Below are 17,715 nucleotides of genomic sequence, written 5' to 3' on the forward strand. Positions count from 1 at the left end.
TTGCTGGTGTATGACCTGTCCAACTATTGACAAATGTACTACATGTAAGTCGCTTTGGATAAAAGCATCTGCCAAATGCCCTAAATGTAAATGTAAATCAAATGTAAAATAAAGCAGCTTGTTTTTGTTTTTTTTGATAATACTATATTTCATGTAAGTTGTTATGTATTAGTGATCATAATTTGCGCATGCAACAAAGAGGATGTAGCATGTGACGCGTGCATTTATTGACGTCTTTTCTGAGTCGATCTCACTTGAGTGTATTCGGCAATGCTTATAACGTGTAATTAAACACGTTGAGTTTATATTCTGGGCTCATCAGATTTTTTTTACATAGTATTATTAGTATGATTTTTTACTGTCTGTTAATAACACTGTCCGTCTCTTTATGTTAAGGTTTGTATTAATTTCGATATGCCAGAGGGCAGAATAAGACAGGGAATTAAAGAATGCATTGTAGTTATGTTGACCTACTGTTTTCATAACACTGGATATTCTGCTAATTCATACTTTTCTAAAACGTTGCATAATGGCAATTAACTTATTTAGCAATTACACTAGTGCTAGTTTTGTTGCCAGTGTTGCTCAAATTCACGCGTACGTGTCACCACCAGCAGTAAGTACCTGCATGTGTTGGGAAAAGGGAGAAGAGCGAGTTCGGCAAAAGGCGGATTCGAACTCTGGCCGAACGCGTCAAAAGCTACCATCATGCACCTCACGCCTTACGCTACAGTAGTTATTTTGTGTCGAGCGTCTTTTTGCCTAAAAGACAGGCACCGGGCCGGCACGTAGTGCAAATATATGCTCCGTTTTCGGAAATGAAAAAAAAAAATTCAACAAAATAAATAAATCTTCCCCTCGCTTGGGCCCCATGTGCGCATGGGCCCCTGGGCCCGTGCCCATAATGCCCATTGGGTAATCCGGGCCTGTTTATTGGTGAAAACCTGACAATTATATTAGTTTATAAAATTGACATGTTTTAACTGTGCATTAGACATTGCAATAAATGTTTGCACTGGAGTGAGAGCTTGGGAACTTATGGTTGGCAGATTGCACAATTAAAGCACAACACTGACAGAATATCTTTAAACTGTGCAAGTGTATATATCTGATTGGGGGATTTCTGCTCTTGATATCTGTCAATCCCAAATATGTTGAAATTTTATTCTGATTGGCTAATAGCAGCTAGAAGTCTGTTAATTATAAAACTTAGAGAATTTTACTTGCATGATTAGTTCTAAGTAAGAGATGACACAATTGATCTAAAGGGATGGTAAGGGGAAATGATGATTAAACAAGGGGGGTGGTTTTTGCCATTTTTTACATCAAGCATCCCGTGCCTTCTGAATTTGGCAAAGGAAGTGTGGGAAACGCAGCATTCCCCCTACCAGTCTGTCATCGAGCACGTATGGGACATAAGGTAGAGAAATGAATGAGTAATGTGCCTAATGAAGGAACATCTGAAAGAAGCCTGTGATCCAGGACTATCATCATGGTCCCAAAGCCTGATGGCACTTTCCATTTCTGTATCAACTACAGGAAGGTAAACAACATCCCTGCTTTTGATAGCTACCCCATGCCTCAGGTTAAGTGAGTGACTTGGGAAGGATTGGTATATCTCCACCCTGGACCTTATTAAAGATTATTGGCAGGTCCCACTTATGCTGAAGGCCAGAGAAAAGGCTGCCTTTTGTACCCCCTCAGTGCAGTACCGGGTCCTTCTCATTAGAAGACCACCAGGAATGCCTTCAGGAGCTTTGTGTAAGGCTGGACTGACCACCAACCCCCGTAAATACCACCTAGGATATTCAGAGGCACACTGCCTGGGATTCTGCATCTGAGGGGGCTTGGCGTTACTCCAAGAGGACAAAGTGGCAGCCATACAAAACTTTCCTAGACCCACCACCAAGACACAGGTACATGCCTTCCTGGGGTTGGTGGGGTATTTTCGTTGTTTCATAACAGGTTTTTCCTCTGTGCCTTGTCCCTTAATAGACCAGAGCAATAAAAGGGCAGTTGGAGAGGATATTTTGGTCAGAGGATGCAGAAAGGGCATTGCAGAGTTTGAAAACTGCACTCACCTTTACCAGATCCTTCATACCCCAGACTTCTTGATGCCCATCATGCCTCTTATATTGGGATAGGGGCATTGCCTCAGTACTCGAAGGGAGAAGAACATCCACTGATGTACATCAGCCATAAGCTGATCCAGGCAGAGACCAGGTATGCTGCTGTAGAGAAAGAGGCCCAAGCGATAAAGTGTGCAGTCCTGGAGCTACAGTGTTACAGTGCTGCCGATCAGTAGCACTGATTGCTCCCACCGGATTTCACCTCTGTTTCCTGTCCCTGCCAGCAGTCTTGTCCTTGTCATATACCCCCAGCACACAGGAAGAAGCACAACAGAGGTACTCATCTCTTTCCTGCACTCACTCCTCAAACCTTTGGAAATAAATAGCCTTTTAGGCGCAGTTGAAACTATCCATTGGTATCTCTACCTCTTCTGTCACATTACAGATGCCTAAAGTATTTATTTGTTTATTTTAATTTTGTTTTACATGTGTGGATTATTTATCACATTAATCCATCAAACCAAAAATATGAGTAACAAAATCATGATGTATTTTGACGTTTTTGTGACAGGTACAGTTTTATTGGAGACTCATCTTGTATATGATGCTGTGAGTACAAATACAAAATATATAACTTTACAAAATAAAGTTTGGTAACACTTTATTTTACGTTGTCCTTGATACAGAGTAATTACTTAGTTAATTACTTAGTAATAAACGTTGTAATTACATGTACCAAAATGTAATTAACATGTAACTTAGTTATGGTACAGCCTGTAATTACAGATTGTAATTACACACATGTAATAGGCAGCTACTGTTACACATATATAACAAGCCGAGTCTGTTACATACGTGTTACAAACTTGGTACACTGTAATTATGTAAGAAAGTACTTAGTACCACACAATGTAACAAGAAGTACTTAAATATATTAGGCTACTAAGGTCTGCAGTTACACATGGCAAATGTGTACGTTTTGTAGCATTACATGTATGTAACATAAAATAAAGTGTATCAAGATTGTACTTGAGTGCAATTCATGTGTATCTACATACCTTATCCATCTTAAATAACCCACTAGTTCACCGCTAAAATACATGCATTAGCTTCTTTATTACATTAAAATTACAGACAATTACACAGGTATAAGCTACGTAAAATAAAGTGTATCAAGACTGTACTTAAGTGGACTTCATGTGTATCTACATACCTTGTCCATATGTACCTTAGTTTGAATTAACTCACTAGTTTACAGCTTAAATACATGCATTAGCTTCTTAATTACATTGCAACTACAGAATATTACACAGGTATAAGCTACGTAAAATAAAGTGTATCAAGACTGTACTTAAGTGGACTTCATTTCTATCTTACCTTATTCATATGTGCCTTAGTTTGGGTAAACTCACTAGTTCACAGCATAAATACATGCATTAGCTTCTTAATTACATTGCAACTACAGAATATTACACAGGTATAAGCTACGTAAAATAAAGTGTATCAAGACTGTACTTAAGTGGACTTCATGTGTATCTACATACCTTGTCCATATGTACCTTAGTTTGGGTAAACTCACTAGTTCACAGCAAACTTTTAGATTTTTTTTTTAAATGTTCCAACATGAATTTGAGCAAGAACATCAGTGTTTTTAAGCCTGCACAAATAAATACTACATGTTCATACAGAACAAACCCATACAATAAGGAAATAAATCATATATATATCAGATTCTTTCAGATTGGGGCCCACATTCAACTGCAGAACAGGGTAAATGCAAGTAACTCAAGACATGTTTTATTCTATTTTTACATAATAAACTTGGTTTATGTACTAACACATCAATACATACTAATTAGAGGTTGATGATATTTTAGTTTCCTAGTATAAAATTGTGTTTAAAGAAACACAACAAATAGATTATTTTGTTGATACTACTATACCTACTGTATATAATTGAATTTGTTAGATAATGTTATTTGTCTTTCCTTCCTGTGATGGGGTGGCAAAGGGAGAAGCCACAGAAACAGCTTATTGTATAACCAAAAGAATATCCAGTAAAAAAAAAAAAAAAACCTGCAAGCATAATCATAAACAAGCCAGAAATTCACTGGGACTCTTATTTTGACATGTTTATGCTTTACTACTGTTGCTACAGTTTTACTTCTTTTTTTTCTTCTTGTTTTTTTTTTTATTTTTTATTTTTTTACCACAGATGATCCAGAGACATAAAATATGCCCTTTTACAACCATATAACATATTACAATAATAATAAAAAAAACTTAAACACAATTCCACGAGCCAGTACAATGTGCAACATCGCAGCATTTTGACTTTGAAATCACATGTATCGACATTTCTCTGTTTTTCCATCGGCAGGAAAAATGAATAACACTTAATATTATAATTAATAATTTTGCTATAATAATTAAGCTATTTTATCCTCTTTATATGGCCTTAAATCTGATCAAACAGAACCACGGAAATCCTATAACATGTCTGATGGCTACTTAACTTCTAAGAAAGCATGTTGTGGAGTTTAATGATATATATATATATATATATATATATATATATATATATAAATATTGTGTGAATTACCTGTAAATAAACATCAACCATTGATGAAGTTCTTTATGGGATTGTGAAAAAATTGATCCGGTCCGGATTGATTTTTTTCTTCCTTTGGGTGTGGTTCTGTTTGCGATAGCACACCCTGTTTTTTAAAAAAAGAAAGAAAAAGATTAATGGTACTAAAGTGATCAGTAAATTAAAAATAAATAAATTACTCTTTTTTCCAAACTACTCACCAGGTATATCCATCTTTTCTGTTGTCTTTCACGAACTTCATTTTTCTTCTGCAGTGTCCACATCTCATTTTTTTGGCCAATAATTTATTTCGCTGCATCCATTTAATAAGCTTTATCTTGTCATTTTGTTTGTGCTGTGGCAATGGTACAGACACCATATTTGAAATCCCGCGCTGCCGCGCCTAGCCGCCAACCTGGGCGTGCGCGGTATCTGTACGTCAAACGCATTACCACGTGACACAATAATGTTCTCTATTGTTTAAAAAAAGGAATCGTCTGGAGTCTGGAGATGCCTGCAAAACGAGTATGAGTCGAGAAGATACAGTAGGTATGGTATAAGTGTTTTTGTTGCTATATACAGTACATATTTAGATAATATATTGATGTGAGATGTATTAAATTATGTATAGGACTGTCTCAGTTGACTGCTTTACTATAAACTTTACAATAGGCAATGTCAGATAACCACTACAGTCTATGGTCAGACTCTCTTCTCTCTCTCTCTCTCTCTCTCTCTCTCTCTCTCTCACTCTCTCTCTCTCTCTCATTTCCGGTGCACGTTGGGTGCGTTTGGGTGTGTGTGGAGATTCGTAAGGGGAGAAGGGTGACTGTTATTTACTTTATTTATTTATTTTTTCATCTTTAAGATTTGGATAACATTTGGTTAGGTAAATTTGAGTAAAGTTTTTGGGACGGTGTTAGGATGGCGTCGTTCCCGAACGGGGGAGAGCCACCGCCACCTGTGTCTCTGCGTAATGGAATCAGGTGTGTTCCCGCGCCAGGTGTGGAGGTGGAAGATGTGCTAGTTGCGGTCGGAGAGCAGATCGGCTTTGAGAACATTTCTTCGGCTTCGAGGATGAACAAGGCCATTGTGATTTTTGTAAAGGAGGAAGAGGTAGCTAATCGTCTCATTATCAACGGAATCGTGGTAAGTGGTGATTTTATTAATGTTTCACCGCTGGTTACCCCGACGACACGCATAACTATCTCGAACGTGCCCCCATTCATTAAAAATGAGATTGAGCGGGGATTAGTTCGTTATGGAAAGTTTGCTAGCGCAATTAAAATGGTTCCACTTCGCTGTAAAAATGCAGCATTAAAGCATGTTATGTCATTTAGGAGGCAGGCGTTCATGTTTTTGAATGAGCCTGAATTTGATATTTCTTTTAGAGTGTGGCATGAAGGAAAGGCGTACATGGTGTATGCAAACTCTGGAAGCATGAAGTGTTTTGAGTGTGGAGATGTGGGCCATAAAAGGATGGCGTGTCCACATAAAGCTCAGAACAGTGAGGAGACTGCAGGCCCTAGTGATGCTCTTGATGTAGCAAATAGATCTGAGACCGCAAAACAGTCTCATGCTGGAGAGACGAGTGACGGTCAAGCTCAAAGTGCTAAACAAACTGATGTTGTTGTTGTTGTTGATGGTGGTGGTGGTGATAATGATGATGATGATGATGATGGCAATGAGTCTAGTGAGAAAGGTGAAAAATCTGTTTTGTCTGAACAAAATAAAAAGGCTGGAGTTAATGGAACTGTGGATAATGAAGTGGCAGGGACATCTGGATGTGTTGTGATGTATGAGGATATAAGGGATGATGATTCAATCTCTGATATTTCTGAGATAGGTTCACAGGTTTTGGATGATACATACCCATTGCAGGAGATTAACAACTTCTTGGATGCAACATTTGGAAAAGTAGTGGAAGTTACTGATTTTTTTTCCAGACACGGATAAATTCATTGGGTCAGTGTTGATGCTACTGAAAACCGTCAGTTACGAAGCCTTAGAAAAAAAAAAGCGATATCGTCTGAAGAAAATGATAACAAGGTTAAGGAAGGATAAAATGCATGCTTTGAAAAAGTTAAATGAAGAAGTTGCACATGGTGATTTCTAAACTTTGTGTGTCATATTTGTACCTGTCCTGTCTCTTTTATTTCTTTTTTCTTATGGGGCTTTTAAGGGTGGGCTCCTTGAATATAAATGGAGGTAGAGATAGGACAAAACTGGCAATGGTTTCAGAGTTTCTTCAAATGAATCGGGTTGATGTAGCTTTTTTACAAGAAACCCATACTGATACTGACAATGAAAATGAATGGAGCATGTGGTGGGAAGGGAAGCTCACTTTAAGTCATGGGACAAATAACAGCGCAGGGGTAGCCATTTTATTTTCAAAAAATATCAATGTTAATATTTTAGCTGTAGATGAGGTCATAAAAGGTAGACTGTTGTTAAATAAGATTGAGGTTGGAGGAATGGTATTTGTGTTAATTAATGTTTATGCCCCAAACAATGGGTCGGAGAGGATGGATTTTTTTATGAAAATTACGAGGTTAATTAAGACAATTGATAGTAATGTGTGTATTGTTGTGGGAGGAGATTTTAATTGCACCACAGACTTTACAATTGATAGAAATGGTGAAGAGCCACATTTTCAATCAAGTATGATGTTGACAAAAGTTTTAAATGAATTTGAATTACTAGATGTGTGGAGAATGATTAATAAAAGAGCTAGACAATATACTTGGATTAAAGTAAATGATAATAGAGTCAGTGGTGCAAGATTAGATAGATTTTATTTGGGTAAAGTATGGAGTAATCGGGTGACGAATGCTTCTATTTTACCTAATGGGTTTTCAGACCATCACATGGTTATTTTTTATTTGAATTTAAAAAATATGTCAAAACCTATTTATTACTGGCATTTTAATGTTAAATTGCTACAAGACATACATTTTTGTGATTCTTTTAAATTGTTTTGGAAGAACTGGAAAACGAAGAAAGATTTGTTTGAGAATCTCAGTCAGTGGTGGGATGTAGGTAAAGTTAATATAAGGATTTTGTGTCAGAATTATTCATCTCATGTTGGATCGGTGGTGAAGGAAACTGTGAAAAGACTACAAAGGGAAATTGAACTTTTAGAGCTGGACATTTTTAATAATAATGAACTTGTGCATGATGATGCTCTTCGAAGGAAAAATAAAGAACTTGGGACTTTTTTACAAGAACAAGTAAAGACAGCATTAATAAGGGCAAGATTTTGCTCTATTAAAGACATGGACACCCCTAGCGCATATTTTTTCAATCTTGAAAAGAAAAGTACAACGCAGAAGCAAATGTTTCATCTTCGTCGTCATGATGTTCTATAACAACTGATCCTGTGGAAATAAGGAAGATGTCTGTGGATTTCTATTCCCAAATATATGCTTCTGAAAACTGTAACTGTGAAAGCGCTGAGGATCTACTTGGTGATCTACCAAAGATTGAGGGTGAACAGAAAAAGACTTTGGATGATAACATTACTTTTCAAGAACTTACAGAGGCAATGCAGCAGTTGTCCACGGGTAGATCACCAGGAATTGATGGATTGTCTACTGAATTCTACCAACGTTTTTGGTATATTTTAGGAGAAGACTTTTACGAGGTACTGTCTGAATGTTGTCAAAGTAAAATACTTCCCGTAAGTTGTAGTCGGGCAGTATTATCATTACTTCCAAAAAAAGGAGATCTGGGACTTTTAAAAAATTGGAGACGAGTGTCATTGTTGTGTGTTGACTATAAAATATTCTCAAAATGTTTGGCTAATAGATTAAAGTGTTATCTGGGTTTATTGGTGCAGAAGGATCAGACATACTGCATTCCTGAAAGCTCTATAATGGACAATACTTCCTTATTACGCGATGTTATTGAAATAAGTCAGGTGAATAATTATGAAATTGGGGTTCTTTCTCTAGATCAGGAGAAAGCATTTGATAGAGTTGACCATGGGTATCTCTATAATGTTTTACAGCATTTTGGTTTTGGTGATAAATTTATTTCATATATTCAGTTGTTGTATTCCAATGCATTTGTGCTTGTAAAAGCTGGCGGTGGTTTGAGTGCACCAATACCTGTTTCTAGAGGAATTAGGCAAGGCTGTCCACTTTCAGGACAGTTACATAGCCTTGTCATTGAACCTCTCTTGTGTAGGTTAAGGAGAAATCTCAATGGGGTTTTAATTCCAAATAGAGACATAAGTTCTATGGTGTCCGTATCATCTTATGCTGATGACGTTACTGTTTTTATTACAGGCGAGGATGATGTTACAGCTTTAACTAAGAGCATTGAGCAATATGAGAAGGCATCCTCAGCTAGATTAAACTGGGGAAAAAGTGAGAGTTTCCTTATTGGACAGTGGATGGGGAAAAGACCTCCGCAGCTTCCTGGTGGTGTGAAATGGGGTAGGGAAGGGCTGAAAGTTTTAGGTGTATATTTAGGGAATAATCAATTTCAGATGAAGAATTGGGAGGGAATGCTGGAGAAAGTGATTGCCCGATTGTCTAAATGGAAATGGCTATTACCGCAGTTGTCATATAGAGGGCGAGTTTTGGTTATTAATAACCTAACTGCCTCTACACTGTGGCACAGGTTTATTGTCATGGAGCCACCTGATGAACTGATATGCCGTATACAAAGAGCATTGGTGGACTTCTTCTGGAGTGGGCAGCACTGGATCCGGGCAGCAGCGCTGTATTTACCTGTCCAGGAAGGTGGCCAGGGGTTGGTGGACTTGAGGAGTCGTATCAGTGCTTTCAGGATACAAGCTGCACAGAGACTCCTATATCATAGGGACTTGACTTGGGCCCAAACTGCTTGTGCTTTGCTACAGAGAGCAGGAGGACTGTGTTTGGATAAACATTTATTCCTAATGAAACTGGAGGAGGTGAGCTTGTCTGAGCTTACACCGTTTTACAAATCTATGTTGAAGGTCTGGAGAACTGTTTTTAAAGTAGAGCGGGACATTGATTCTCAAGGACACTGGGTTACTGAAGAACCTTTGCTTTTTAATCCAATGATCCAGACAAGGATGTTATCTTCTGTGAGTATACGAACATGCTTACTAAAGAATAATATTGTAAAATTGGGACACCTCTTGGACAACAATGGATGGAGATCAGCAGAGACTCTCAGAGAGGTGACAGGATTACGGTCACTAAGACTTTCAGCAAAACTGATGGAGGATATTTTTAATGTAATACCAAGCAGTTACAGAGAGATCATCACAAGGAAGGAAACCGATCAGAAAGGATTCCCGAAGTTAAAAATAGCTCCTGCAAGTAAGGAAGACTTGGAGGGTGTGGACGCCTGTTCAATTTTGTCTTTTGAGGTTCCTCAAATAGAACTCTTCGAGTCTACATCAAAGAAGGCCATTTATCACATCACCGTGAAGGTTATACACCAGGAATCACTCAGGAGAGTAAAAGCCTCTGGGTGGCCAGAACTGTTGACACCAGAGTTCCTCGTGAGGGACAGATGGAGAGCACTGTATAAACCTCCAGTGGAGAAGCGAACAGCTGATCTACAATGGAGGATTATTCACAGGGCAATAGCTACAGACAGACATGTGGCACAATTGAATCCAGCAGTGGGTGGGGAATGTAGGTTTTGTGGAGAAGAGGAAGATTTGGAACATTTGTTTTTAAGATGTGAAAGACTACAGAATCTTTTTAATCTTCTGAAGAAATGGTTCAAGAAATTTAACGAGGATTTTTCGGATAAAGTGTTCATTGGAGGGTTAAAGTATGGATTTTTGATGAGGAGAAAAATTTGTTTATTGAGTTATCTGATTGGACTGCAAAATTGGCAGTGTGGAAGACTAGGAAGAACAAAGGCTTACAATTTGCATCCACGGATCCTGAAGTTATGTTTAGGAAATTAGTGGAAGGAAGGCTTAAAGTGGAGTACGCATATTATAATATTGTAAATGATGTCAGGAGCTTTATTGAAATATGGTGTGTTAATGATGTTTTATGCACTATTTATGAGGATGTGATGGTTCTGAATTTGTAATTTTTATGCTCTAATTTTAATTTAGAATAAGTATAGGTATGTATGTATGTATGTATTTTTGAAATGTAAAAATTAAAGAATTTTGAACCTCTCTCTCTCTCTCTCTCTATGTATCTAACTCTCTCTCCCTCTCTGTATATCTTATCTATGTACCTCAGAATCAGAATCAGAATCAGAATCAGCTTTATTGCCAAGTATGCTTACACATACAAGGAATTTGTCTAGGTGACAGGAGCTTCCAGTCAACAACAATACAAACAATACCAAAAAAACAGCAGCAAGGCATAGGTAATTAAAAACAAAAAGAACACAAAATAAATAATTATACATATACGTACATAAACTCACCTTCATACATACCCACATACACACACGTGAGTTCAAATCTAATACACTCTGTATATAAAGAACAAAAAACAGTATATTATGTACAGAGCAATGTAAGTAATGGCAGAAGTGGATAAGTTGGATAATATAATTTAAATTAAAATTAAACTGTGTATTGCACATAATTATTGCTCAATGGGGGTAATTTAACTGTTCATTAGATGGATGGCCTGAGGGAAAAAACTGTTCCTGTGTCTGGCGGTTCTGGTGCTCAGTGCTCTGAAGCGCCGGCCAGAAGGCAACAGTTCAAAAAGGTAGTGGGCAGGGTGAGTGGGGTCCAGAGTGATTTTACCAGCCTTTTCCTCACTCTGGAAGTGTATAGTTCTTGAAGGGAGGGCAGGGGGCAACCAATAATCCTCTCAGCAGACCGAACTGTCCTTTGTAGTCTTCTGATGTCTAATTTCAGTGGCTGCACCAAACCAGACAGTTACTGAAGTGCAGAGGACAGACTCAATGACCGCTGAGTAGAACTGTTTCAGCAGCACTGGTGGCAGGTTGAACTTCCTCAGCTGGCGAAGGAAGTACAACCTCTGCTGGGCCTTTTTCACAATGGAGTCGATGTGTATCTCCCACTTCAGGTCCTGTGAGATGGTAGTGCCCAGGAACCTGAATGACTCCACTGCTGACACAGTGCTGTTTAGAATGGTGAGGGGGACAATGTTGGGGTGTTCCTCCTAAAGTCCACAATCATCTCCACTGTTTTGGCGTGTTCAGCTCCAGGTTGTTTTGACTGCACCAGACAGCCAGCCGTTCAACCTCCTTTCTATCACGCAGACTCATCATCATCTCGGATGAGGCCGATGACAGTGGTGTAGATCTGCAAACTTCAGGAGCTTGACAGAGTGGTCCTTGGTGGTGCAGTCATTGGTGTACAGGGAGAAGAGTAGTGGGGAGAGCACACATCCCTGGGGGCACCAGTGCTGATGGTACAGGTGGTGGAAGTGAATTTTCCCTGCCTCACAAGCTGCTGCCTGTCCGTCAGAAAGCTGGTAATCCACTGACAGGTAGAGGTGGGAACAGGAGTTGGTTTAACTTAGTCCGGAGTATATCTGGTATGATTGTGTTGAAAGCCGAGCTGAAGTCCACAAAAAGGATCGCTAGCGTATGTCCCGGTCTGTCCAGATGTTGCAGGATATGATGCAAACCCATGTTGACTGCATCATCCACAGACCTGTTTGCTCGATAAGCAAATTGAAGGGGGTCCAGAAAGGGTCCAGTGATGTCCTTCAGGTGGGCCAACACCAGTCTCTCAAATGACTTCATGACCACAGATGTCAGGGCGACAGGTCTGTAGTCATTAAGTCCTGTGATTTTTGGTTTCTTAGGGACGGGGATAATGACTGGCGTTTGAAGCAGCATGGGACTTCACATTGCTCCAGTGATCTATTGAAGATCTGAGTGAAGATGGGGGCCAGTTGGTTAGCACAGGAGCGAAGGCAAGCTGGTGAGATGCCATCTGGTCCTGGAGCCTTCCTTGTCCTTTGCTTCCGAAAGACACGGCACACATCGTCCTCACAGATCTTTAGTGCAGGTAGTGTAGCAGGAGGGGGAGGAGGGGGTTGCAGGAGGTGTTAATGGTTGTGTGAAATGAAGGTCCGAGTGCATGTGGGGTGTGAAATCGGGCCTTTCAAATCTGCAGTAAAACACATTCAGGTCAGTCAGCCAGTCGTTGGTCCGCCACAGGGTTGGGGGTAGGAGTCCTGTAATTAGTAAGTTGTTTCAGGCCACTCCACACTGATGCTGGGTCGTTAGCTGAAAACTTGTTTTTCAGCTTCTCAGAGTAACTTCTTTTAGCCACTCTGATTTCCCTATTCAGTGTGTTCCTGGCCTGATTATACAAGACTCTATCCCCACCCCTGTAAGCCTCCTCTTTGGCATGACGAAGCTGTCTGAGTTTTCCTGTGAACCATGGTTTATCATTGTTGAATGACAAAAATGTCCTAGTAGGGATGCACATATCCTCACAGAAACTGATGTATGATGTAACAGTATCTGTGAGCTCGTCCAGGTCTGTAGCTGCAGCTTCAAAAACACTCCAATCAGTGCAGTCAAAGCAGGCTTGTAGTTCCAGCTCTGCTTCAATAGTCCATCTCCTTATAGTCCTTACAACTGGCTTGGTTGATTTTAATTTCTGCCTGTAGGTCGGGAGAAGATGAACCAGACAGTGATCAGAGAGACCCAAAGCTGCACGTGGGACAGAGCGATATGCATCCTTTAATGTAGTATAGCAGTGGTCCAGTATATTCCTGTCTCTGGTGGGGCATGTAATGTGCTGTCTGTATTTGGGCAGTTCGCGTGTGAGATTTGTTTTGTTAAAGTACCTGTATCCCCCTCTCTCTCTCTCTCTCTCTCTCTCTCTCTCTTTCTCTCTATCTTGATAGATATATACATATACTTACTTTTAATAAAAATAAAGTACATTCACCGATTTTAATATTAAATACCATAGCCAAAAAAGTTTTAATGATGTGGTTTATATCATATCTGCTGTGTGGATCACTATTTATTCTGACCCAGGTCCACCATGGCCAGCAAAAGAGGGAGAAAGAAAATGAAAAAAAGTATGGATGAAGAGACTGTAGAGAGCCCCAGAAATGTGACAGAAGATCTACAAGTTGCTGAACAAGTAGAGAAGCATGGAGAAGACCAGATCATGCTAGATGAAGATAATGTGTCCAGCGAGGAGAGTGTACAGTGTGATGAGATGGTTCTGTCCAGTGGTAAGAGTTTAATCATTGTATTCGGTCTTGATTCTGAGAATGTAAGCATTCCTCAATTGAAATTTTGAAATATAGATATGTGCCTTAGATTTTTAACTGGTACACAGAAACGGGACCACACTTTAGGTTTTACCCATACATTGCTTATTTTATTAACATTGATTTTTCAAGTTCATTTTTATTATCAGGCAATGTCACTGATTTTAATGTAGTAGATTAGTTTTAACATCATGCTTTTTTATCTTGTGTTAAAATGGTATTGTCAAATAACTTTTGTTTATCTTTTTTTATCTCTTATTGAAATCTTTATTTAGCGCTTTGGTTAAAGTGGAAATCTAAGTGCTTCATAAATATGCCTTACTCTACATTGAATATTTTGTTGATTGCAGATAAAACCAGCTCCCTGAATTTGCTGAAGAAAAATAAAAGACTGTGGAAAAAAAATTAAGAAAATGCATGAGGAAATTGACATTTTGAAGAAAAAATTGAGGGCAAGAACAGGTTGGTGACTATGGTTGGGTGAGGTCTGTTAAGATGTTAGCGGAATGAAATGTAGAACTGCTTTGCGACAACAGGATGGGGCTGGTTTTAAAATAAGTCATTTTTGCAAAGTCTGTCAAGTGTCAAAATATCAAGGACAATTTGATTACCCATTTCATTTCAAACTAAACAAATGTTGCATGCAAGCTTTAGTTCTTTGTCAGGAGATAGCAGATGCCAAAGCTCAAATACATCCACAGTAAAAAACAAAACAAAAAAATTACTGGCAGTTTAGGCTTATTTATGGTGTGAACTGAAGGCACTTGAATACAAATGAAAACCAGTTCACACCACCAGTTCACACAAAAAGCAGGGAAGTCAAAAAAGTACAAATCCCGTGATTCAGATGATTCCAGCTCCACCTCCAGCTCCAGCTCAAGCTCCACCTCCAGCTCCACCTTCAAGTCCACCTCAAGCTCCTCACTTTCATCCTCTTCGTTCTCCAAAATGAAGAAATCCCGCAAGAAGAGTAAAAAGGAGCACTGTCATCCTCTGGCAATGGCGAGAGGTACTGTTGTGTTTGGCAACCATTTTGCAATTAAGGGCCATAGTGTTACCTTTTTTTTCTAACAGGAATAACTACTATTAGGGATAATTCAGCATGCAGATACAGTTATTCAACACTCCTTGCACGTATCATTTGAAATGTTTTTCCCTTGGCACACCTTCCTAGGCTTGCCAACGTCTTATTATATTTAGTATATGAATACATAAGACTATTTCAAATAACATCAAATTTACATCACAATAACAAGATACAATGATTAAATACAAATGTGTAAAAGAGTCATGATTGTGATTCTAAGAATGTTTTGTAAATATGCAATTTGCTAGAATGTTGTTGGGCTTACCTCACATGTTTCTTGTTTATCTTCAGAAATAATGGGATAGCCTGCAGTAGATTAGCCAGCAGACAGGGCAGTTCACAGTAGAGTGCACATACTGGATAACAGTGTTCTTCAAATCTGACTTTGGTGGGCCTGTAGAGTTTAGCTCCATCCCTAATCATTTTTTTTTTTTTTTTTTTTACTATTGATAGAATCCTGCTGTTCTTACCTGCAGTGGTTCCCAAATCCTGTTTTTGTAGCCCCCAACACTGTACATTTCATATGTCCTCATTGAACACACCCAATTCAATACTACATCTCAATTCGCCTTCATATACTACACCCTAAAATTATACTCCTTTTGTGAGGAAAAAGTACATACATTTGAGTATGTATGAGAGGCATGTAGTAGTATCCAGCTTTAGGACATAATACTTCATCATCTTTGACAGACAGCTCTGTTGCTTAGTTATGTGCATCCTGTCACCGTTTAAACTGCCCTGTCAATCATCTTGTCACAGTTCCACATTCCACAGATCCACAGTCTTTCATGAGGAGAAACTCTCATGTGGATAACATTTAATAAATATGTTTTCGTATATTAAACAACATTGAATAAATATATTAATTCAATGCATGTAGATAAGCAAGTTGTTTGGCTGGCAGTTTATATGACACAGACTTATATTGATTCTTGTCTGTACTTTGATCATTTACAATGCTGCCTCAGACAATTGGGTGGGAGTAAGCAATGCTATTTAATACATAATTTTAGTCCTATTCTAGTCAGTTTAAAGTAAATGGCTTATAATTCTGTTTTTCTTGTTTTCTTTGCAGCTCGCACAATTGACGATGTGGTACGTCGGTACCACAAAGTTGTGAAGGCCTACAAGAGTCAGGGGAGCATGAATAAGGCCTTCAAAATTGTAGGTGTGGATCGTAACACACTGGCTCTGTCTGCTCCCCTGGCTGAAATTACAATCGCAGCTCCAAAATTTTTAAAGAGCCTCCCACCATTTAATCTCAAAAAAGAGAAGCTTTTAGATTATTCAAAGCGTTGTGCGGAATCAGTGACTCCAGAGGTCCGTGCTAAAATTGAAGAGCTAAAAGCGAAAGGGAAGCTTCTGCCAATCAAGTATAAATATAGATAAGACCCTTATTTTTCAGTTGTTTTATATTGGGGCTATTGTATTATTTGTTTCTGAATCAGTCCCAGTAATATGTTTTATATGCGGACTGTGCTGATGACAAAAATCATGTATTTATGCTGTGAACTAGTGAGTTAATCCAATCTAAGGCACAGATGGATAAGGTAAGATAGAAATGAAGTCCACTTAAGTACAGTCTTGATACACTTTATTTTACGTGGCTTATACCTGTGTAATTTTCTGTAATTTTAATGTAATAAAGAAGCTAATGCATGTATTTAAGCTGTAAACTAGTGAGTTAATTCAAACTAAGGTACATATGGACAAGGTATGTAGATACACATGAAGTCCACTTAAGTACAGTCTTGATACACTTTATTTTACGTAGCTTATACCTGTGTAATTGTCTGTAATTTTAATGTAATAAATAAGTTAATGCATGTATTTTAGCGATGAACTAGTGGGTTATTTAAGATGGATAAGGTATGTAGATACACATGAAGTCCACTTAAGTACAATCTTGATACACTTTATTTTATGTTACATACATGTAATGCTACAAAACGTACACATTTGCCATGTGTAACTGCAGACCTTAGTAGCCTAATATATGTACTATAATAATATAATATAAGTACTTCTTGTTACATTGTGTGGTACTAAGTACTTTCATACATAATTACAGTGTACCAAGTTTGTAACACGTATGTAACAGACTCGGCTTGTTACATATTTGTAACAGTAGCTGCCTATTACGTGTGTAATTACAATCTGTAATTACAGGCTGTACCATAACTTAGTTACATGTTAATTACATTTTGGTACATGTAATTACAACGTTTATTACTAAGTAATTAACTAAGTAATTACTCTGTATCAAGGACAACGTAAAATAAAGTGTTACCTAAAGTTTTTTTTTCAACTTTGGCAACAACATCTCAATGTTCTCTCTTTGCACACTCAAACAAACAAGTGATAGCCAGTGCTGAAGCATTTTTACAATCAAAAATTAGCATTATTAATTGTGATTCAAAGTAAGGGCCGTCATCATCCACTTGCTGCAAACCATGTAAAAATCTAATTTTGCATTATAAATTCAAAATCTACGTACTATTTACCATTGTCCCATATCGGCCAACCATGTTGAGTTGTCCAAACATCATCTACAATGGAAATTTGAAGTGCAATACTGGGTAGTAATGGATTACATGTAATCTGTACTATGAAATCAGATTACAAAATTCAAGTATTTATAATTGGATTAAATTGTATTTTAAAATATTCGTAATCAGACTACAGTTACTTTTTTATAGATTACATGATTACATATTAACAAGGCAACATGGTAAATTGTTAATAATTTATTGAACAATCTCTTTTTTCAAT

Source organism: Xyrauchen texanus, chromosome 24, assembly GCF_025860055.1.
Source record: "Xyrauchen texanus isolate HMW12.3.18 chromosome 24, RBS_HiC_50CHRs, whole genome shotgun sequence".
Taxonomy (NCBI): domain Eukaryota; kingdom Metazoa; phylum Chordata; class Actinopteri; order Cypriniformes; family Catostomidae; genus Xyrauchen; species Xyrauchen texanus.